The sequence below is a fragment of the Mus musculus genome, chromosome 4, assembly GCF_000001635.26.
Source record: "Mus musculus strain C57BL/6J chromosome 4, GRCm38.p6 C57BL/6J".
Classification (NCBI taxonomy): domain Eukaryota; kingdom Metazoa; phylum Chordata; class Mammalia; order Rodentia; family Muridae; genus Mus; species Mus musculus.
The window spans coordinates 142431975-142454811 of NC_000070.6; the positions used below are offsets into that span (position 1 = coordinate 142431975).

Here is a 22837-nt window from a genome sequence, read left to right on the forward strand (position 1 = left end):
ACATGCAGTGGAGCTATGTAGATGTGGTTGTACTGGGTACCTGGACACTGTACTTGGGACCCACAGCTCCCATCCTCCTCCTCCCTTCATGGGTCAGTGGGCCACTCCATCTTCTTTCTTGCTCTCAGCCAGAGAAACAGAAGCTATGGATAGGTGACCCCAATAAGGAGTGACAAAAGGGCTCTAGGGAGACAGCTCAGTCAGTAACGATCTTGTCATGCCAGCTTGGGGACCTGAGTTCAGATATCAAGCATAAAAAGCTGTGTGGCAGTGTGCATCTGTAATCCCAGCCCTGGGGAGGCAGAAACCGGAGGATCCTAGATAGAACCCACCAACCAGCTACTCTAGCCGAATTGGTGAGCTCCAGGCTTAGAGAGAGAGCATATCTCAAAAATAAGGTGGAGAGTGATTGAGGAAGTCACCTGACATCGACCTCTGGCCTCCATAACATAACCACACACACACACACACACACACACACACACACACACACACACACACATACACACACACACACACACACACACACACACACACACACACACACATACACACACACACACACAAACAAATGTGCACACACCTGTGTGGCTGTGACCTCTGACATGTGTATGAACACAAACATACAACCGAGATGATAGTATCCCCACACTGGCATGTATTACTTGCTGTGTATCAGGCTATGTCTTTCAGATCTTCATCCTGACAACCTGTTTAGACTTACAGAGACATTGAACCTTCACTCGAGGTTACAGAGTTAAGAGCTGCTGGGTCCCACTCTGGGCCTGCAGGAACTTGATATCCTGTCAACTGTTTTGAGAATTTCTTCCTTGCAGCTAGCTCGGCAGTGCACCTTCCATGTTGTCCCCAAGTGGATGTCACTGTTTTAGAAAGCTCTAGAAAGTTAGAAGATGAGGTGTAACTAGAGAAAATAGACCACTTGGGGGTGGGCCTCACGTTCCCCATGCCCCTCCTCCTCCCATGTGCCAAGGAGGGAGTGGCTTCCTCTTCTACCATACTCATGAAAAGGGTCACTGTCACAATGATCTTCTAGGTGCCACTGTGATGGCTGCACCTAAAAGCGCTGGCTCCTTTCTTCTCACAGCTGGGACCTCACACACCCCACCTTCTGAACAACTTTAGGTTGTTTTGTATTGCGGGTGAATACCTCGTCTCTACTGCACAGACAGGGTATCCCCAGTGGAGGCCCTGGACCCAACAGCAGGGACAGCCAGGAACTTGTGAGAACTGCAGATTCCAGGGCTCCATTCAGACTGAGTCAGATCTTGGCGGGGGGTGGTGGTGGTGGTGGGCAGCCATCTGTACTGAACACGGGCGTAGGTGGTGTGAGTGTCCATCAGAGGTGAGATGTTGCCTCTCCTAGCACTGTGGTTCTGAGAACTGCTGGCTTACCTTTGTTCTGTTCTGTTTGCTTGCTAGAGGATTCTCTTTCAGCCTCAGTTTCCCCACCTGTGCCACTCTGAAATGTCCATGGTGTGTGTGTTAAGTATATGTATGTATGTATGTATGTATGTATGTATGTGTGTGTATAGGTGTATATATATGCATGTGTAAGTATGTATGCATGTATGTGTAAGTATGTGTGTAAGTGTGTGTATGTGTATATGCATGTGTAAATACGTGTGCATGTATGTGTGTATAGCTGTGTGAGTAAGTGTGTATGTAGTGTGTGCACGTGTGTGAGTGAATGTGTGCACACGCCTAAGGTTGATACCAGGAATCATCTTTATTTTCTCTTCCATCTTATTTGCCGTGGCATTCTGCTATATCTCTGTAAAGCCCAGATCTCACCAATATGGCTAATCTTGCTCTGGGAATTTCTTATCTTCAAGTTCTTAGGCTATAATAACAGGTGGGCTACCACACCCACCCAGCATTTATGTTGGGGTTTCAGGGGATTTGAACTCTGGCCCTATATGCTTGCACAACAAGCAAGCTAACCACTGAGAAATCTACTCAGTCCCTCCCCACAGCTGCATTGCTCTGAGAAGAAATAGAGTCCTGCAGACAAAGCAGCAGGTTGGCTAGCGCTGCTCTGCAGTGACTGGCGAAGGTGAGCCTGTGAACTGCCTGCTTAGCATTCAGGAAGCCAGGGTTCTGTCTCCAGCATTTGAGAGTTAGCAGCAGGAGGCTCAGAAGTTCAAGGTTACCCTCAGCTACACAGGGAGTTCAAGAACAGCCTATGTTATATGTGACTCTGCCTTAAAACAAAAGCAAATAAGAAATATCTGTGGCTGGAAACTGTTGGCACCTGACGGTTCTTCGGAGCTCTGTCAACTTGTATTTTCCAGTACCGTGCCTCTCTCAGCTCGGGTGGCCAGTCCTCAGGTCACCTGGGCTTGAGGTTTCAATGGAAGACCCTCATCTCACACCCAGAGAAGCCTTCAGCAAATGAAGAAGACCTAGACATACTCTTCCAGCAAATGGCAGCCCCCCAATACCCACACCTAGGACAGGTAAAGGACTTAAACATGCAATTGTTCGGCAAATGCAGAAATGCACAAGAATTTCCCTCTCTGGCAAAGATGCTCTGTGCCACAGCCACACACAAGGCCTGGACAGGGAAGCAATCAGTTCTAATCTGTATCTGCCGCAGCTGCTAAGCCTGTTTATAATGAAGTGCTATCCAAGTGCTCACTGCACAAGGCATCTCTGCCGTCCGGTGATTTAAACGAACTCTGTTAAGCTCAAACAAACAAGAACCTATAAAGAGGGATTTCACTAATTCACTCTAATGACCGGGAGACCTATCCAAATTGCTATATTATCAAAGGGTTGAGAAGATAATTTTAAAACGAAGGAGCTGGGAAACATAAGTTCACTGTTGAACCATTGAAATCCTTGCCCAGTGAGTTATAATGTATCCAGAGTCAGGAGGACATGGCTGGGCTCTCAGGGTGGCTAACATACCTAGGAACCCAGGAGATGTGTTCTTAAATCTTTCTGTTACCCAAACTCTGCTCTCTCCATCTGCGGGAGAAAATGAGTATGGGAAAGATCTGGGAGTCTACCCATGTGAGTGTCCCCAAAGCTCGACTCTCAGGCTGGTAGTAGCATGTGCAAGAGTAGGCAAGAATGGACTATAGCTTAGTTGATGGAGTGCTTGCCTGGCAGGAATGAAACCATGGGTTCTACCCCCAGTGCTCAGTGGTTAAGACAACTGACTGCTCTTCCAGAGGACCCGGGTTCAATTCCCAGCATGACATGGCAGCTTAAAAGCGTCTGTAACTCCAAGATTTGATACCCACATGCAGGCAAACCACCAATGCACATAAAGAAGAGAAGAGTTTGTATGGAGAGAGAGAGAGAGAGAGAGAGAGAAGCAAATGTGGACATTCTTTTTCCAAGCAGGAATTCTGGGTGCGCCCCTAGCTGTTTCCACAAACTTTCTATGTGGTTCCTTAGCCAAGTCACAGCAGAGTGAACCAGGTGACAGGGACTTCTGGCTTGAAGTTGGCAGCCAGGCTGGGATGCCCTGCTTGCTTTAACAAATAGTTCCAGCTGGGACCTGGGAAGGAGGCGTCTGTCTTCCTCTTCCAGTCTGGGACATTTGGGCAGTGCTGGCTTCCCTGAGAAGGGGCTCTTCTTCCACCCCTTTACCAATCAGCAGGCAGGCAGGGGCTATGCAGCGGAATGTGCACAGCGTATCTGTGACTGTTACCCAAACAGTCATCTTGGTAGTAAAGCTGAACTCTGAGGGACTTGGAAATCATAGAGCCACAGGTAACATGTCACCTAAGGGGGACTATTTGCTTGTGCACTGTGACCCAAAGAGTGAGTCCCTGTCAACGCATGGACAGGAAGAAGCTGGAAAAGCAGGAGGCTGAAGGATAAGGGACATGTAACCTTCTCCAATGAAGGTGACTGTGCCTGCAACACCCTTACTGGGTTCTCCCCCAGGCAAAGAGGCCACAGGGGATGTGAGATACTTTCTGCTCAGCCCTGCTTAGCTCTTGCTGGTTTCTCTGCTTGGCATGGGCTGCCCACCTATATATCTCATCAAAGGCTTTGGGATACTGAATGCACCATACAGGCACAGTGCTCATTCTGGTCCTGCCACAGAAAAGTGTCCAATCTCATTTGTCAATAGTCTGTGACCCAGGGGGCAATGCTCAGGTAACATTCTTCCTAGACTATTCTGATGTCATTCTATGATCACTGCTAGATTTTGGCTGTACTGTGATTCATGCACCATGAACATTTATTGAGCACCTACTGTATTCCAGGTACCTTGTGGTAATTGAGCACCTACTGTATTCCAGGTACCTTCTGGTAATACAGAACTTCACTCCTTTAATTCCAAGTGACTGTGAGTAAGACCCATGTGGACGGTGACCCAGGGATGGATATTTTTGTTTGACCCAAGTAGTTACATGTTTGCCTTTCTGAATGAATGTTGGATGAGTTGTTTACACTTAAAAATGCAGGGATCTCCCTACAAAGCCAGGATCCTTGGAGACGGCCTGCAGCCCTCTTGGAGAGAGCTAGGGACTTGTTTGGGAAGCAGATGGCATGGGATTCTTCGCAGATGAGCTTCCAATCAGTGCAGGAAATAGCCATTGTTTCTCTTTCACTGGCATGTCGACCCTTCTGACAAGCAGGGGCTGAGGGTCTGTAGTTAGAGACCAGCCAGTTCCTTCCTCAAATCCCTACTAAACACCTGGACTTCACACAGAGCTGCAGGGGGCAGTGTTCCTTCCCAGTCACCCCTGAACTACAGGCACACCATGATCAAGCTAACCATGACAGCAGCTGCTCAGTTGCCACTAACCCTGGCACTCTCACACATCTGTACCTGTGGCCAGTTCACCTGGACATGCAGGTGTTTGAAGGTATTGCCTCGGCCTTAGACGCCCCCCCCCCCACTTCAACATGTACTTCAGGATGATACACCCCACAACATGGGCCTTTTGTTGAGTCAACCTCTTTCTATCATTTCTAATTCCTCCTGGACCTGTAGGGAAGGCATCATCTCAGAACTCACAGAGAAGACTGTTCACGAACCCACCTGTGCAGGAGAAAGGACCACATACTTGTAGCCTGGCCAGCAAGTCACATAGGCACCATCCTAACCTAGCTAACCATTTTGGCTAGCTTTCCTGTGAGGCTGTAAAATGCCAGTGGCCGGAAGTCCCATAATCTCTCTGAGTCAGCATAAGCTCTCAATCTTAGCATTATTACATTGACTCTAGAGAATTCTCTGCCATAGGGCGCTGTCAAGGGGAACTGTGAGGGTTTTAATGTCATCCCCACTAGATACTGCTGACATCTCTCCCCTCTTTCGGTTGTGACAAACAATATGTCTCCAGATATTGCAGGAAGTGGGAAAGCATTAGAAGATCTTCAAGCTGGTACGTGACCTGCACACGGATAATAATGAGGTGCTTTCTAGGTGGTGGTCGATGGGGGGATAGGAGAAGAAGGAGGTTGGGTAGTAAGTATGTGGACAAACCAATATATAAATACATGGCACTGAGGAGAGAGGGAGGGAGGGAGGGAGGGAGAAAGGAAGGAAGAGAAACAAACAAACAAACAAACAATGCCAAGCCTCAAGCCAACTGAGAAAAAGAAAGAGTGAGCGATGACTGTAAAATCTTTGAATTTTTTTTTTCTTTTTTGAGAGCACCGGGCTCCAGTCTCAAATTACTTCTCATGGATACCGCGAGTTGTTGAAAGTAAAGGGCATTTGTCATAGATTTATAATGGGATCAGAATGACACTGTTGGGGTCCTTACAAAGACCTGGCTTTCCCAACGCAGCCTGTCTTCAAGATGCCAGTGGGGTCTATTTTGACTATTCATTCCTGACGCCGGGCCTACTTTTCCGCCAGCTGACCCTCCCTGCGCAGACCTCATTTCAGCTCCAGACGCTCTGCAAGAATTTATTTAAAGCAAAACAATGAAAAATACATTTTGGGGGAACCGCAAAGTGTAGGATGATTTTCTTCTTGGGGATATTAGGTCCTCTTGTGACACAGCCTGGGGTCAGGTAAGAGACACCCCCCTTTTACTGAAATGAAGTTGAGAAGGTGAGTGGAGGGTTCAGCCATGCCAGCCAGAGAGCTATAAGCATCACGAACCGTGTTATACAATGTTCTTCCTTCCAGTGTTGGAGGATAAAGGCTTCATTTTAGACCCCACAATTATCCTCTCAGGAAAAATAGCCCCAATCACATTTCGGAAAATAGATTCAATCAAATGTTCTTTCTGCTGACGCTTCCACAGAGTACACTCATCAAGGCCAAGTTCACTGAGCAGGGACAACTTTGAGGGTTTGTACCAGCTGACCCGCCCCCACTTGTTTGTAGATGGATTTGTAGTTCTGGGGTAGCTGACCCCCTCCACCCAGGCTCCTCACATACCCATTTGAATTTGAGGGAGTAGGTTAAAAAGAGACGGGTTGGTTTCTCTTCCCCTGGCCCCTAGTCCCTGCTCTTCAGCAAAGCAGTCGCAGTAGCTAGCCATTGCCAGCACCCATTGGGAGCTCAATGAAGCAGAATCCCAAAGCCCTTGCCCCCAACATGATTAGAGGTCTGAGCTGCCCCCCACCCAGGCAAGAGTAACGTTTCTTCCAAACATGAGAGGCAGCATGAGTCAGAACCCATCTCCAACAGGTTCCTTCCCAGGGGTCCGTGCAAAGCGGAGGCAGAGGAAGGAGACCCCCCCCCCCACCAGGGAAATGCCAAAGGCTCCACCTCCTGGGTCTCGATTGGTCCTTTAAGGAACCGACAGTTCATCTTTTTTTTTTCACTTCTTTTTTTTTAAATTAGATATTTTCTTCATTTACATTTCAAATGCTATCCCCCAAAGTCCCCTATACCCTCGCCCCACCCTGCTCCCCAATCCACCCACTCCAGCTTCCTGGCATTCCCCTGTATTGGGGCATATGATCTTCACAAGACCAAGGGCTTCTCCTTCCATTGATGGCCAACTAGGCTATCCTCTGCTACATATGCAACTAGAGACAGAATTCTGTGGGGTTCTGATTAGTTCATATTGTTGATCCTCCTATAGGGTTGCTGACCCCGTTAGCTCCTTGGTTACTTTCTCTGGCTCCTTCTTTAGGGGACCTGTGTTCCATCCAATAGATGACTGTGAGCATTCACTTCTGTATTTGCCAGACACTGGCATAGCCTCACAAGAGAGAGCTATATCAGGGTCCTGTCAGCAAAATCTTGCTGGAGTATGCAATATTGTCTGGGTTTGGAGGTTGTATATGGGATGGATCCCCAGATGGAGCAGTCTCTGGATGGGTCTTTCTACTGTCTAAGCTCTGAACTTTGTCTCTGTAACTTCGACAGTTCATCTTAAGGATGCTCTGCCCTGGCGTGCGCTCACTGTGCCCTAGAGTAACCTTCTGGGCATTCCAGGCTCAAGGGTTTCAGAACCGTGCCCTGGGGGGTAGGTTTGCTCTCCTGCCACCCACCTTCCGGCTGCACATGCCCAAGTGGCATATGTGGCTGTCATATGCCTGTCTGTTCTTAGATGCTGTGACCCTCCTTCCGCTCCCACTTTTAAATATTTGTGGGAGACAAGGTGCTAATGAGCCAGGGCGCTACCCTTTGACCTGCATCCTCCTGAGATGCTGCTCTGGATCTCCTCAGGATTCCAGGGTGAAGCATCCACCCCCCTCTGCAGGCTGAGCAGGGGTGGGGGCGGGGCTCTTCTGTGTCTCATTAGATCAGCTCCTGTCATGTGCCCTCCCTTTGGGCTGCAGAAAGCAGCCTGTGGAGACCCGTCAGATAACCTGCACTCACTGACATCCATCGATGCTACTGATATTCCTTCTTCACAGTTTGTAGGTTTCCAAAGCAGACTTCCTTTCAAAGACATTTTCCATGATAAACCACCTTCCCGGCATGAAGCTCTTGAAATAGACAAGAAAGATGATGCAGGGGCGGGGTGCTGGGGTATGGGGGGGTGGCCTCTTTCCTTCTGCCCAGAGCTAAGCACTCCTGAGCTATTTCCTGGTCTCCTCGCTATGCAGTGCCTCTTGGTTGTGGCCTTTGAGTAAGCACTGTCATTCTGTCCCTATGATGTCATGCCTGCTTTCTTCACGTGGGCTCTTACACTTGACTCTATTTCCCATGCCACCATGACAGCAGGCAGATGGGAAACAAGGTCCCACTAGGAAAGAAATTCAGGCTGCCTCTGCTTCCCTGATGAGACAGGAATGCACACACTTTGGCTGGGGGAGGAGTAGCAGTTGACACTGCCTTGCCAACTGAGAGCTAGGAGCACCTGCAGGCTGATGGGAGTACCTGGAATCTCACCTAGCCTTCCTGGCAGTGCCATCCCAAGGGGTTCACCTCCAGGGACCAGAGTCAGAGAGAGGGGAAGAAGCCACAAGCTGTGACTTGAGATCGCCTCTTTTCAGTCTGAGTGACTTGAGATTGCCTCTTTTCAGTCTGAGTTTACGCCAATGTGTACAAGGCAGAAGAGGGGGAACAGGAAGCAGTTGTAGCTTCTGCTGGGACAGATCGGGTGACACCAGGCCCCATTGATTCCCACAGTGTGGCAGCTTCCTAGGTAGAAGCAGGCCCTGGGGCCTGCAGACTCCTCATGCTCCCTGTCTGAGGACCAGACCGCCAGGGCACTTAACCACCCAGCGCCTGGCTTTGCAAGCCTGCATTCTAAAATGATGTTTCATCTCACCTTTAATCTTTAAAGGTATAAGATGTGTGTGTGTGTGTGTGTGTGTGTGTCACGTGCGCACACATAAATATACATGAATGTGGAAGCCAGAGGACATGTTTGGGTGTTATGCTTGTTTGGTTTGTTCTGAGACAAGCTCTCTCAATCTCCTGGAATTTGCCAAGCATGTGAGGCTGGTGACCATCCTATGTATCTGCCTGTCTCTGTCTTCCCAGAGCTGTACTGGATTCTTTTATATATGGGTTCTGGGGATCAATATCGGGTCCTTAAAACAACTCACTGACCGATCTATTTTCTCAGCCCACAATCTTACTCGGTCATTTACACACGCGCACGCGCGCACGTGCGCGCGCACACACACACTCATTTGGTATGCATGCGTGTGACAGATGTGTGCCTGCCACAGTGCGTATGTAGCAGCCATAGACAACTTGCAAGAGGAGGTTCTCTGTTTCTCCCATGTGGGTCCCAGGGAATGAACTCAGGTCATCAGGCTTGGCGGCAAGCCCCTTTATCTGCTGAGCCATCTTGGCAGACCTCTTACCAGAGGCTCCATGAAACTGCGCTGCCTCTCCCTAAGCTACAAACAGAACTGGATTGCGCCATCTCTAGCATGGCCTCCAACCTTGGGAACAGGCCAAGATTCTTTGAACTTAAGGTGAAGGATTCCAGCATCTCCGTCAGGGGATGGGAAGCAGGCAGCGCGGGGACTTAGCCTTGCTACAAGGTGGTCTAGTACTGGTTTGCAGGCGGGTTCACATCTCTTTGCTTTCCTCTCACGCCACGTTGCGATTGGCTGCGGGCTGTTTTGACCATTATTTTTTCATGCAACAGGGAAAACTATGCCCCGGGGTCTGATTATTAAAATATGTTACTCTTCTATATTTAAATAGTGGAATGACTTTTTCCAAGATTTAAAGTGAGCCAGAGCGAACACCTACGACTCACAGGGAAACGTAATCCCTGGCCACGGGGAATGAGGACCGTGGGCCTGCTGCCCCAGACTTTGAGTGGCAGAAGCTTGTGAAGCAATGACCAGGCCCCCCCCGCCCCCCTCCCCCGGCCTCGGGCATCTCCTTACTTATCCTTTGGCTTCTATCTCTAGTCTATGAGGACAGGAGGAAAGGATTTGGATCTCTGAGAAAGGAAACCACCTGCGGGTAAGCTTTGTCTGCCATGATGGAGTGCTAACACAAAGTACAAGGGGGCCATACCAAGTCTTTCCCTCCTTAAATTACGTTTGCAGTTATTTCACAGCAGCAACAAGAAAAGTGACTAGGGGAGGAGGTAACAGTGGGAACCCAGTGTAGAAACCAAGTGTGACAATTCTCTTGAATGCTTGTCCTCTGCAAATGGCCACAACGAGGAATTAGAGTGTGTACTACCCTGTACTGTTGTCCCAGGTTAACTCTGGTTCCCAGTACATGTGTGCACATGGGACAGATGGGTACTGATGCAGTCTTCAGTGGAAAGAAGGGAACCCAGCTTGAGTCTCCCATGGCACCAGACGGGAGGCCTTGTCTGCCTGCAATGGAGCTGCTGGGCTCGGAGCAAACCCCAGTAGGCCCAGGCGCCTGAAACCTGGCAAGGCAGACAAAGCGGCTCATTAGGCCATAATTTTATTAAGCAACACTTCACATAGTAAATAATTTGCAGCTTTTAAATCTGAAATAGAAGGGATGTTTTTAAACTTGGTTAGAGCAACAGATTGGGTTTTTAAAAACATAGCTGTTTCAGGGCCAACACAGCGAGGGCATTTCTCAAAGAACCTTCCACGGACTTCTAGACTGTAATCTAGGCCTGTAATCTTCCACTGGCACTGGATGGAGGGGCACAGAGATGAAGGCTATGTTACAGAGACGGGTCTCCAGCTGGGGCTGTATGTCTCCAGTTTTCTGACCTCACAGGGAAGCAGAAGCAAAGGATTCTGGGAGTCAGCAGCATGCAAGGCTGATGCACAGCAGTGGACCTACTATGGGAAGCACTTGGCAGATTTGGGAAGGAGATCTTTACGTCCCATTCCTAGATAGTGCAAAGGAATCAAAGGCACAGATGTGTCATAGTGTTCAGTGGGCATCGAGACTGTCTACCCTCTATGTTACCCACAGAATGAGGACAGAACAGTAGGGAGACCTGAAAATGACAGGCGGGGTATCTGAGGGCAGAGGAAGTTGCTTAGCCACTCAGTTTTGTGCCAGAGCCATCAAAGCCCCTCTCTGCTCTACTCACAGATGGCCTCTTTTCCCCAGGGCATCTGGACTACTGCAAATAGACAATGGCCACAGCCCCCAATGTCCCCTACAGGGAACATTTTCAGATACCCAGCTTTAAGGAGACGTTTGGCTACTCAAAGTGTTGACGTTCAACATTAATCTTTAATGTGGCCAAAAACCATTAAGCTGATGTGTGTGATGCTACCCGTCTCTACAGCAGGCCATTTCATTTTCAGCTTGGAGAGTGGCTGGGGACTGTCCCCAGAGAGAGTTCCTAGCTGCTTTTTGCTTCAAGATTTTAAAGGGAGGTCCCTTCCTCTTGCCTCAGCTTCTGCTGTTGGACCTTCTGGGGACTAAGTGTCCCAAGCAGAGTACCAGTCTCTGGGGCCTTGGGATTGGGGGTGATGCTTATGTAGCTGTCCAGGCAAGGGGGACTCATAAAGGGCATCTGGCCAAAGAGGGCTTGAAAGTATCTTGGGACACCAAAGACATCTCAAAGTGGCTCCATCCCAGTGTCTGTGGTGAGCAGTAGCATGGGATGATGCCAGAAGGGTAAACCAAGGTAGATCTAGGAAGATAACACCTGAGAATCACAAAAGTGACGTGGCTCCATAGGAGATGGGCTGTCAGGGAAGATGCAGAGTGGGTGGGGAGTAGAGACTGCAAGTGATGTACTGCAAGAGGCAGGGGCACCTGTGGAAGGATGCTGCTAGCCATCCGTGGAAGAGTAGAATAATGAGGAGGAGGAAGAAGAGGAGGAGGGAGATGAGGAGACGAAAGAGGAAGAAAAGGAGGGGGAAGAGAAGGGAGAGGAGGAAGAGGAGAAAGAGGAGGAAGAGAAAGAGGAAGAAGAGGAGGAGGAAGAGGCGGGGGAGAGGAGGAGGCCGATGAGGATGAATAAAGATTATTCATGAAGCATGCTCACCCCTATCCTTCCAAGGTGATTCATATTGCAGTCACCTTCCCTGCCCAAGCAGACACACTTATTTCCCACAATCCTTTGTGGTCAAGCAAGGTTGACAGAAATGGACTGGGGGACATTGGATGAGTCTTCCTGTGAATGATCAAGGTTCACATGGCAGGGACAGTTCAAGATAGAGTGAGGAGGATATTCTGAGTACCGGTTGTGTCGTATTAGGCTATCCGGTCCCCATGGCTACCTTGACACATGCACATGCAACAGCTGGAGACAATAGAAAGGAGAGATGCAAAGCGAGGGAAAAGAACGGTGTCTTCTTATGGAAACCTGTGACCACCAGCCTGTGGTTCTGTATCACGGAGTGGGTTCTGTATCATTGAGTTTAACCATCTTCAGGTCAGAGATATTTGTTTAAAATAATCTAGACATTTTCTAAAAGCAAACCTTGACCAACCTTTGCTGTTTGAGCTATGCAAATAAGGTTGGGATACCCACTGTGCAAGACTTCCTGGGGAATGCTGAACCCTCTTTCTCTCTCTAGTTCTTGTTTTAGCATCCTTGCCCTGGTGTCTGGTTCACAGAGCATGCTGTCTATGACAGTTGTGCTTATACCAAATATGTATACCCTTGCTTTTGGTGCTGAGGAGGAAGCTTGGAAACGTGGGCACATCTAAGCACATAAATTTACCACTGAGCCACACCCCAACCTTGATACTTGTTTCCTAGTTCCCACTCACTAAACAACACAGACAGGGAGTCATTCCTACAGCCTTTGCATTTGTATAGGGGACCATACTCCACTTGGTGATGGTCATGGAGGACATTTGGGAGGACACACAGAGGTCACCTGCAGATACTGCCATCTTACACAGGGGACTTGAATATCTTCAAGTGTTAATATCTGTGGTGGAACCTGGAACCAATCTCCCTGTCTTAGTCAGGGTTTCTATTCCTGCACAAACATCAGGACCAAGAAGCAAGCTGGGGAGGAAAGGGTTTATTCGGCTTACACTTCCATGTTGCTGTTCATCACCAAAGGAAGTCAGGACTGGAACTCAAGCAGGTCAGGAAGCAGGAGCTGATGCAGAGGCCATGGAGGGATGTTCCTTACTGGCTTGCTTGGATGTTACCCAAGCCCTTGGAGGAGCCCAGAAGATTGTGAGTTGCCCAGACATCGGATGGTTGGAGTTTGATTTTGCTTTTGATTGTGACTGTGCCCTGATATTTCTCCCTCTTGAAGGAAGAAAGTATTTTAGTGGAGCCCACAGTTAAGAGACTTTGAATTTTAAAAGATATTGGACATTTTAAAGGGATTGAACTTTCAATATGTAAAGACTGTGGGACTTTTAATGTTATTTAGATCTTGGGCATGAATAAGAAAGCAAGGGTTGTGGCTTAATAGTGATGTGTTTTTGTGTCAAGTTGACAAGGGGTCAATTGTACTGGCTGGTTTTGTGTGTCAACTTGACACAAGCTGGAGTTATCACAGAGAAAGGAGCTTCAGTTGAGGAAATGCCTCCATGAGATCCAGCTGTAAGGCATTTTTTTTTTTTCAATTAGTGATCAAGGTGGGGAGGAGGGCCCATTGTGGGTGGTGCCATCCCTGGGCTGGTAGTCTTGGTTCTATAAGAAAGCGAGCTGAGCAAGCCAGGGGAAGCAAGCCAGTAAGGAACATCCCTCCATGGCCTCTGCATCACTCCTACTTCCTGACCTGCATGAGTTCCAGTCCTGACTTCCTTTAGTGATAAACAGCGGTTTAGAGGTGTAAGCCAAATAAACCCTTTCCTCCCCAACTTGCTTCTTGGTCATGCTGTTTTGTTCAGGAATAGAAACCCTGATTAATAACCCCCCACCCTGGACACTAAAGATGTGACAGCAACCAGGTCTGACAATGTTAAGAGTATGTTATCATTCTGTCCCAACAGGGAGTCACCACCATGAAGAAACAAGTGTGCTCACCCCACCCCCAGGCCATTTCTGAAGCAGGATGCAGCTAGTTACATCAGGCTCAGATCCATGAAGGTGGTCAAGGGTGGGTATATGCAGGATGAAGTCCTACAAGGGAACATCTGCAGGGAGATGTTTGGGGTCCTGTTTCACTTCTCAGCAACATCTGAAGGGGGGGGGGGAAGAGACAACATCATGGCCTCACAGCCTCTAGTTGCAGAATAGGTCAGAAGATGAGTAGATCAAAGAAAAAACTAAGAAAAAGGACTGGAGTGATGTGTCAGTGGGTAAAAGGCTTGCTGCACAGCATCAGGACCACAGTCCCCGCACCCTACAGGAGGGATGGCATCTGCTTGTAACCATGACATGGAGGAGAAGAAACAGGAGAGTCCCTGTGGCTTTGTCGAGCAGCCAGCCTAGATAAACTGATAAGCTCTGGGCCAGTGAGAGGATGTATACACACACTTACACACTTATACACACACACACACACACACACACACACACACACACACTACACATGAGAGAGAGAAAGAGAGACTTCTATATAATAAAGCATTTTAAATAATGCTCTTTAAAATCACCTTCTATGTGTGCATGTGTGTGTGCATGTGAGAGACAGAGACAGAGACAGAGAGACAGAGACAGAGAGATATCACAACCCCTTTGGAGGTCACATATCAGACATCCTCCCTATCAGATATTTACATTACAATTCATAACAGTAACAAAATTGCAGCTATAAAGTAGCAGGACATATAATTGTATGGTTGGGGGTCGCCAGGACATGAGGGTCTGTATTAAAGGGTCGCAGCGTTAGGTAGGTTGAGATCCACTGCTCTGTACAAGTATTCAGTATTTCAACTAAAAGCAAGTATTCAGCGCATTCAAACTCGTTCTGACTGGTACCATTCAAGAGTCCTCCTGTGAACCCACTGATGCCCACCATCCTGTCCCAGAAGGCTTAGCTAGTACCTGCTGAGGGAGATGGTGGGAGAGAGGAGAAAAATGCAAATTACGGGAAGGCCCGAGAAGCTCCCACCAGCAAGAGGGATGCTCACATGAGCCGTGTCTCCTGCTCTATTTTAACTTGACAGTTTGGCGATCACACTCGGGTTTGACAGGGAACTGTGAAAATGTTCATTTTGTCTTCCTAAGACTTCTAAATCCAATCAAAATACTGTTTATTAAAATCCATGGCGCTTAGCAGAAGCTGTGGTGTGGCCTTAAGAAAAGCTGACCTCAGATCACTTCTATACTATTTCTGAAGTTGGCTCAGCGGGTAAAACCCCTGACCTGGATTTGAACTCATGTAAAGCTGGTGGCATGACTGTAATCCCAGAACCCCTATGGGAAGATCGAGGGTGAAGGTGGGGGAATCCCTGGAAGCTTTCAGGCAAAGACCATGGCTGAAACAAAGTGGAAGGGGAGGGCCAAGACCCGAGGTTGTCCTCTGAAGTCTATACCCACAATACAGTACATGTGCCCACATGTGTGCAAGTGAGTGCAAACACACACACACACACACACACACACACACACACACACACACCATACATACATGCATACACACAAAACCCAGGCAAGGTAGCACATGCCTACTAATTCTAGCACCAGGAACTCAGAGACTCAGGGCGTAGGGGCTGTGAATGGGGTCCTTGGGGCTTGCTGGCAGCCAAAGTGGTGAGTTCCAGGTTCAGTAAGAGATACTGTATCAACTGTCAAAAAATATGGTGGAGAGCAATCTAGGGAGATATCCAACAATGACCTTTGGCCTCCACACACACATGCTCATATACACACAGATGCACACACGTACAGAGAAACAACATAGACCTTTGGGGACACACACCTATGAGCTGGCCTGCACTTTGTACTCCAGCTTCTTCGTCTGTAGAGGAGAGCAACTGCCTGGAAGTTTCCACTCCACCCCACACCCGCCCCAAGAGAAATCCAGCCAGCGCCAGAGAGGATGTGGGCTCCAGCATTCTCACACTGTCTCGGGTACACAGGCTGAGGTGACAAGCTGTGATGTATGCCACCTGGAGCCTCATGTCTTCATGTCACCAGCAAGCCGTGCAGTGCCAGCTGGAAGCTTTGGAATGAGCCTCCCTAGGTGGAAGAGCTGTGCAGTAGGAGGGAATTAGACCCGGAGGACAAGCAGCTAGAGGGGGAGGTAGAATGGGGAAAGAGAGAAAGAGAGATGGAAAGGGAGAGGGGGATGGGGAGGGGAGAGGGGGAGAGAGGAGAGACCGACACTGAAGTTGATTGTCAGCTGCAGGGCCACAGAACCACCTGTAGGAGCCTTCTAAAGGCTGATCCCCCAGGTGCCCACACATGGGTCCCTTCTAGAAATTTCCAACCTGAGCTGGGGAGATGGCTCAGTGGGTCAGGTGGTTGCTGCTTAAGTGTGAAGACCCAAGTTCAGATCCCCAGGACCCACCTAAAAAGCCAAATGTGGCAGTATACACCTGTAAGCTTGGTGCGCTTAGGGGCAGAGACAGGAGGATCCAGGGACAGCCAGCCTAGCCAAAATAATAAGTTCCAGATTCAATGGGAGACCCTGACTCAAAAATATAGGGTAGAAAGTGATAGGTATAGACACTGGTGCGAACCTCTGGTCTCCACATACATATACACAGGCAAGCATGTCTACACCCACATGTGTAGCACCTATACATTCCTGCAACACATGCATACATACATACCTCATACATACATACATTGGGTTATATGGACATATGTAATTGCAGTGTCTATGCTAGCCCACATCATCTGATACTTGTTTCTATTTACCTGGCTCTCTCTTCCTGGTGCTAAGAAGGATACAGCTGCTCCACCCTTCGAGTCTCCAGATGGGGCACAGTTCCTAGTAGCTGCCACTGATGTGCTGGGATGGACTCTGATTGGATGATGGGGCCATCTCTGAACTAACAGCAGAAGTCAATAGAAATAATGATACCATTTAGCCTAAGTCATCGGGTGTGCAGAAGGATGCCGGCTAGGTAGGAAGGTGTGCTATGAACTTCAAATCCTAAGGAAACGAAAGACAGACTTCTGAACTAAAATTAAGGGCTATTTTCAGAAAAGCAATGGATTGTAGAGTGTTCAAATTTCATAAGCACCCAAGATGTAATGGCACATGATTAGGTTAAAAAAAAAAAAAACCAATGACTTACATTATTTCTATCCATACAGACATTAAACTTAATCCAGTCTTTGCAACAAGCTTTCAAGACAATGTGTAGCATTACCTTCTAGTCTACTGAGGAGAAAACAAAGTCTCAGAGAGGTTAAGTGTCTTTCTTAGGGTCACACAGCTGGAAAACACTCATGTGTGCATGTGCGAGCACACATGCACACATGCGCACATGCACACATAGACACAACTGGTCACACCCTAAGTGACCCAGAAGAAGAAGAGTTTTCCAAGGAAGCAGCTGCCACATTAACAAAGCACCTTTTAGGATGTCAGATTGGGCTGGCAAGATGGTTTCAGTGGGTAGAGAGGCTTGCCATCAAGCCTGGTGACCTGAGTTCAATTTCCAGGACCCATATGGTGGAAAGCGCCAACTCCTGAAGTTATCTCCTGACTACCACACATGTACTATGGTATGTCTGTGCGCGGCTTCTGGGTTTGTCAACAGTTAACAACAGACACACGACGTGTTGGTGGCGAACCTGCGGCTGACATGGGCGAGTTTCTGCTATGTGTTCCTGTTCCTCATCTCCAAGTGGGGACCATGAGACCTGCCCTCACAGGGTGGCTGCTGAAAGGGAGGCAGGTTTGTGAAAACAGAGAAAGAGGCCCAGTATTCTCGAGCGAACTCCATTTACATGTGCATCTGAGGGAGCCATTAAACCACATAAAACACCCTCGTTTTACTTGGGACAATAAACGAAAAATCTTTTTGACATTCGAGGCATTTCGTGTCTCAGAGCTTCAAGAGAACAGTTCCATTGAACTTGAAAGGGGTCTGCAGCATAATTCACGTTGCATGTTATGAAAGCGTTTCTCTCTCACGTCGAGCTTTATCTAAATTTTTAAACAAGGCCTAATTTACAGGGCCCAAACGACTTGGCAACTTTCCCACAATCTCATTGAAAAAAGTCCTGGCTGCCTATAGGCCATGGGGACCTTGAAAGGCCGCTTTGTTTCGGGTGCCAACTTGAACCAAAATTACTCTGGCAACCAAAGGTCGTCTTTTCAAACAAATCTTAAGAATCTGCACGCACACATGGTCCACAGAGCTGCCGTGAACCCGGACGCCACCAACCGTAGCCCAGGTGTAAAGGCTCAGACTCTGTGGCAGAAGGTGTGTGTGTGTGTGTGTGTGTGTGTGTGTGTGTGTGTGTGTGTGTGTGTATGTATGTGTGTGTGTGTGTATGTGTGTGTGTATGTGTGTATGTGTGTGTGTGTGTGTGTATGTGTGTATGTGTGTGTGTGTGTGTGTGTATGTGTGTGTATGTGTGTGTGTGTGTATGTGTGTGTATGTGTGTGTGTGTGTATGTGTGTGTGTATGTGTGTATGTGTGTGTGTGTGTGTGAGTGTGTATGTGTGTGTGTATGTGTGCATGTGTGTGTGTGTGTGTGTGTGTGTGTGTGTGTGTGTGGCAGGTGGCGGGGGGACTCCATCCCACTGGAACAAAACAGCCCAGAGATGGTACCAGCTTTGTTTTGGATCCTTGGTATCTATATATAAATCAGGGATGATGCCACCCACCTACAGTCCCACCTCAGGAGGGTCAGAGTCATGCAGATCGAGGGGATTCAGTGGCCAGGCTGTGTAGCTCCACCGCTGAGCTCCTAGTGCGAGTGAGACTCTATTCCCAAAATTAAGGTGGAAGGTGAAGTGATTGAGGAAGACACTTGACATCAGACTCTGGTGTGTCAGCACACACACACATACACACACACATACACACTCACACGCATACATACACACATACACAGACACATACACATACACACTCACACACATACATACACACACACACACGCATACACACACTCACACACACACGTGCACGCATACACACACTCACACACACACACACACTCACACACACTCACATACACACACACTCACACACTCACATACTCACACACACTCACACACTCACACACATACACACACACTCACACACACACTCACACACACATGCATACACACACACTTACGTGGTGAGGGAGGGAAAGATAGAGAGGGAGGGAGGGGAGGAGGAAGGGAGAGAGAGAGAAAGAGAGAGAGAGAGAGAGAGAGAGAGAGAGAGAGGAGTCACATTGCCACCAGCTGTTGGATACATGCCTAGCTCCACATTCTTACCCAGTCTGAACTCTCTGGCCCAGTTGCCCCTCTGACCTTGACCTGTTCCTCTATTGTGACACTCTTTCCTCCCCCCTCTTACTAAGTTAGAGTCCCATAGACCTTCTTACTTTCCTCCAACATACAAGAAGGCTGCGGTTGCATAGGCCTTTGTGCATACTCTCCCTCCTGTCTTGATGTTTGTTATATATTTGGGCTCAGGCTTTCCTCTGCCATCTGACCTGGCTCGGAATGAACCCCGGGTCCCATCTCTGTCTCCCTTCCTTGCCTGTTTGCCTCAGTTTCCCACATGCTCTGTAAAGCACCTGCTTTCTGCATCTCTCAATTTCTCGTCCCTGTTTTGTCCCCAGGACTACGGGGAGGGTTTCCATCAGAAGTAACCAACAGGAGGAACATTCAGAGACTCATGGGGGTGACTGAAGGCTGAAGGTGTCACTCATGCAGCTTCCTGTCATTCAGCCTGTAGGCAAAGCTGCTGAGATCAAAGCTGGATCCAAACTCCTCCTGTCTTGGTGATCCTGAAGTCCCTGGGCAGGGAATGAACCCTTGAGCTATCTGGACCTCTATTTCCCCATGTGATGAATAGGTATGCTATATATCATGAGGGCCGCCACGAGCTGTGTGCATCAGGATACTTAGCCCAACAGGAAGTGCCCCCCCCAAGGCCAGTTGATGGTTGCAGGCCTGCGTTTGCACCCTCCTTTAGCACTTAGCAGAGGCTTCTGAGTAAACTTCAGGGGTGGTGACACGTGGTTGACAACCTGGGTCACTGAATCATGTAATGTGTGCAGGCAGCTAGAGAGGCACGGCGCAGAAGGAACCGTCTCTCTTGACATCCTCAGCACCCTCCGTGGGGCCAGGTTCCTGAGCTCAGCTGGAGGAAGGGCAAGACAGGAATGCCCCTGTGCCAGGCTTGCCCCACCAGCTCAAGCCTGCAGTCTAAGAACATGTGGGTCTAGACGGACTTGACCCACCAAATGCCTCTCAGAATCCCTTGGGTAGCAAAAAAAGAGAAGCACAAGACAATTATCAGCACTGAATAGGGATGGGGCCTGCAGGGCACACAGTAGGGGCTCATCAAGATTCCCGGGTCACATTGATCCAGCTCCCCAATGCCATTATTCCCAGGGCAGCCAGGACATCTAATTACTGAGAGAGGGTCTGACCCTGGGAAGAATCACACAGCATACCTCGCAGACCCCCGCCCTCTGTCACTTCTACTAATTGCCTGCCAAACTGAAAGACTTTTTAAAAAAGGACGGGCGATAATTGAAATTTCACATAATTACATCTGAAAGTAACGCTTTCAGCTTCCCCAACTTCAGTCAAAACTCTGTCTTGTCAAAATAGTCTCAGAGTCCCACCTTCCCTTAAACAGAGTCTGCTGAACTGTGTCACTAAGCATTTCTTTTAAAGCTTCTAAAATAAGCGAAGCCTCTTTGGGGGCTTTCTTTTGGAAGGGGATTTCTCTAAGTGGGTTTTCTTTTTGTGGGTTCCTTGCTTTTAAATGACTTGTGTTCCACCTGTGACATGTGCTGTCTCTGCCTCATTTTTAATTACAACCGGAACGTTATCCCTGGGTGGCTCCAAAATATGCGGGGCCACATAGCTCATCGCAGCTCATCCCCTGAAGGCTAATTTTGTGGGTTTTCTGATGCTGTCACCCTCCGAACACTGACTGGATACAGGCTGCATGCTGAGGAAGGAGGCGGGGTAGGGCCCCAGAGAGGCCTCCTGATCTGTTGCCTGGTGCCGCCTGCTGCTAACTCCTTCCATGCTTACCACCTGGGGTGGGGCATTCTTCAGGTGACACAGGTTGGGCACAGGCAATTCACTGTAGTCAGGTTCCGGGCACAGACCCGGCAATTACCTGTGAGATTTCATTGGAAAAGCCAGACATCACCTCACTGAGAAGCCAAGACTTCCTGTTTGTTCAGGTGAGGTTTGGAGTCGCGTCTGGGGGAGAGCAGGTGGGGGCTGAGGGGAGGGAAAGAGAAGGTTTGTGGGCTTTGGAGTTTCTAACCCACGTGATAATGATGTCTCTGGGAATTGCTGCTCATAGTGGTATTTATCCCCACAAAGCTGAAAGTCACGTTCTGACATTGCAGATGGGGGCCAGTCCTGTTGAGCCAGGGCTCCCCTATCCCTGCGGAAAAGAATCACCTTTGTTTCACAAATGAGGTCTCTTTACCTAGTTTTTCTTTTATCTGCACACTGTTCTGGTCATGCAAGGCCCCTGGAGGCTTTGTAGAGTCTCTGCAACTTTGAAATAAAAAAAAAATGTATAAAGAACAGTAGGGCTGAAGAGATAGCGTAGTCGTTAAAGTGTTTGCTATGCAAGCATAGGGACCTGAAGTTTAGCCCTAACACCCATGTAAAAAAGGCCCAGCACGGCAGTGAGCACTTCCTAGCGCTGGGGAGCCCATTGGTCTGCCAGCTAGCCTAATCAGTCAACTCCAGGCCAGCGAGAGATCCTGTCTCAAAAAAAAAAAAAAAAAAAAAAAAAAGAGGCCAATGACTACTGAGGAATGACAGCTAAGATGATCTTGTCTTTTACATGTGTACACATACAGAACATGCACACATGCTCTTTCTCTCTCTCACACACACACACATACACACACTCACACACACAGAGCATGTACACACATACTCTCTCACACACACTCACAGAGTGAAACAGAGACAAAGACAGAGAAAAGGTTTACTGTATGCACTCACATACACAGAGAGATACATACAGAGCATGCACACACGATCTCACACTCATACACACGAGAGAGAGAGGGGGGGAAGAAGAAGAAGGAGGATGAGGGGAGGAGGAGGATGAGGGGAGGAGGAGAGGAGAGGAGAGGAGAGGAGAGGAGAGGAGAGGAGAGGGGAGGGGAGAGGAGAGGAGAGGAGAGGAGAGGAGAGGAGAGGAGAGGAGAGGAGAGGAGAGGAGAGAAGAGAAGAGAAGAGAAGAGAAGAGAAGAGAAGAGAAGAGAAGAGAAGAGAAGAGAAGAGAAGAGAAGAGAAAGTCTACTGTGAGCTGTGAGTGGTGTCTTGGTTTCAGTCTCACTTACCTTGGGTTCACTGCATCTCTGAGGCCAGGAAGCAGCCAATGAGTCGTGGAAGCACACACTACCATCATCATTGATACTCACACGTGGGAGCAATGTCTAACAAACCATGAGGTTTTCAGGACCCACCCCTACTGCAAAGTTTCATGTAACTGTAGGTAGGCACACCTAAATTTCATTTCATGAAAGGCTTAAAGGTGAACAAGTAGATCCCTAAGGCTCAAGAACTCTCAAAGGTGCCTTATTTTAGTCAAAAGAATTCCACGTATCACTATCTACTGTGTCTATGCCCCATCCCTACCAGGACTGATGTGACGCAAACCCGATCGAAACCTATCAATATAGTCCACTCTTTCCAAGATGGAGTTCCAACGGGCTGCCTTGGGGACTTCTGACTGCTGTCATTTATTAAAGGCCTGTTGTGTTTCAAACGTCAGAGGCACGGCTGACTTCCAGACACAGGGTAAAGGAGAAGATAAATCGGTACATTTTTCTTCCAAAATTGCCCCTTCAAAGCTTGCCGAGGAGTGGGGAGGCTTTCTCCGTGGCTGATGGTCTGTGCTGGATGAGACTGGCTGGAGGGCTCTGCTCCTGGGGTGGCAGCCTTAAAATGCCGGGGCAACAAGTGGGTTGGCATCTTCCTATGCAGTCCATTTCCTTAGCTTCTGTCTGGGCACCCAAGGTAACACCTCAGC

The 22837-nt window shown here is 48.5% G+C and overlaps 1 long non-coding RNA gene across 1 annotated transcript in view; it reads right to left on the bottom strand.

Moving 5' to 3' along the window:
* Positions 1-21708, bottom strand: part of Gm42339 — a 73981-nt gene extending 52273 nt beyond the window's left edge. The window contains exon 1 of the long non-coding RNA XR_003955298.1: positions 1-21708. This exon is cut by the window's left edge and continues 17925 nt beyond it. This is a non-coding gene — a long non-coding RNA (predicted gene, 42339).
* Positions 21709-22837: the final 1129 nt, after the last annotated feature.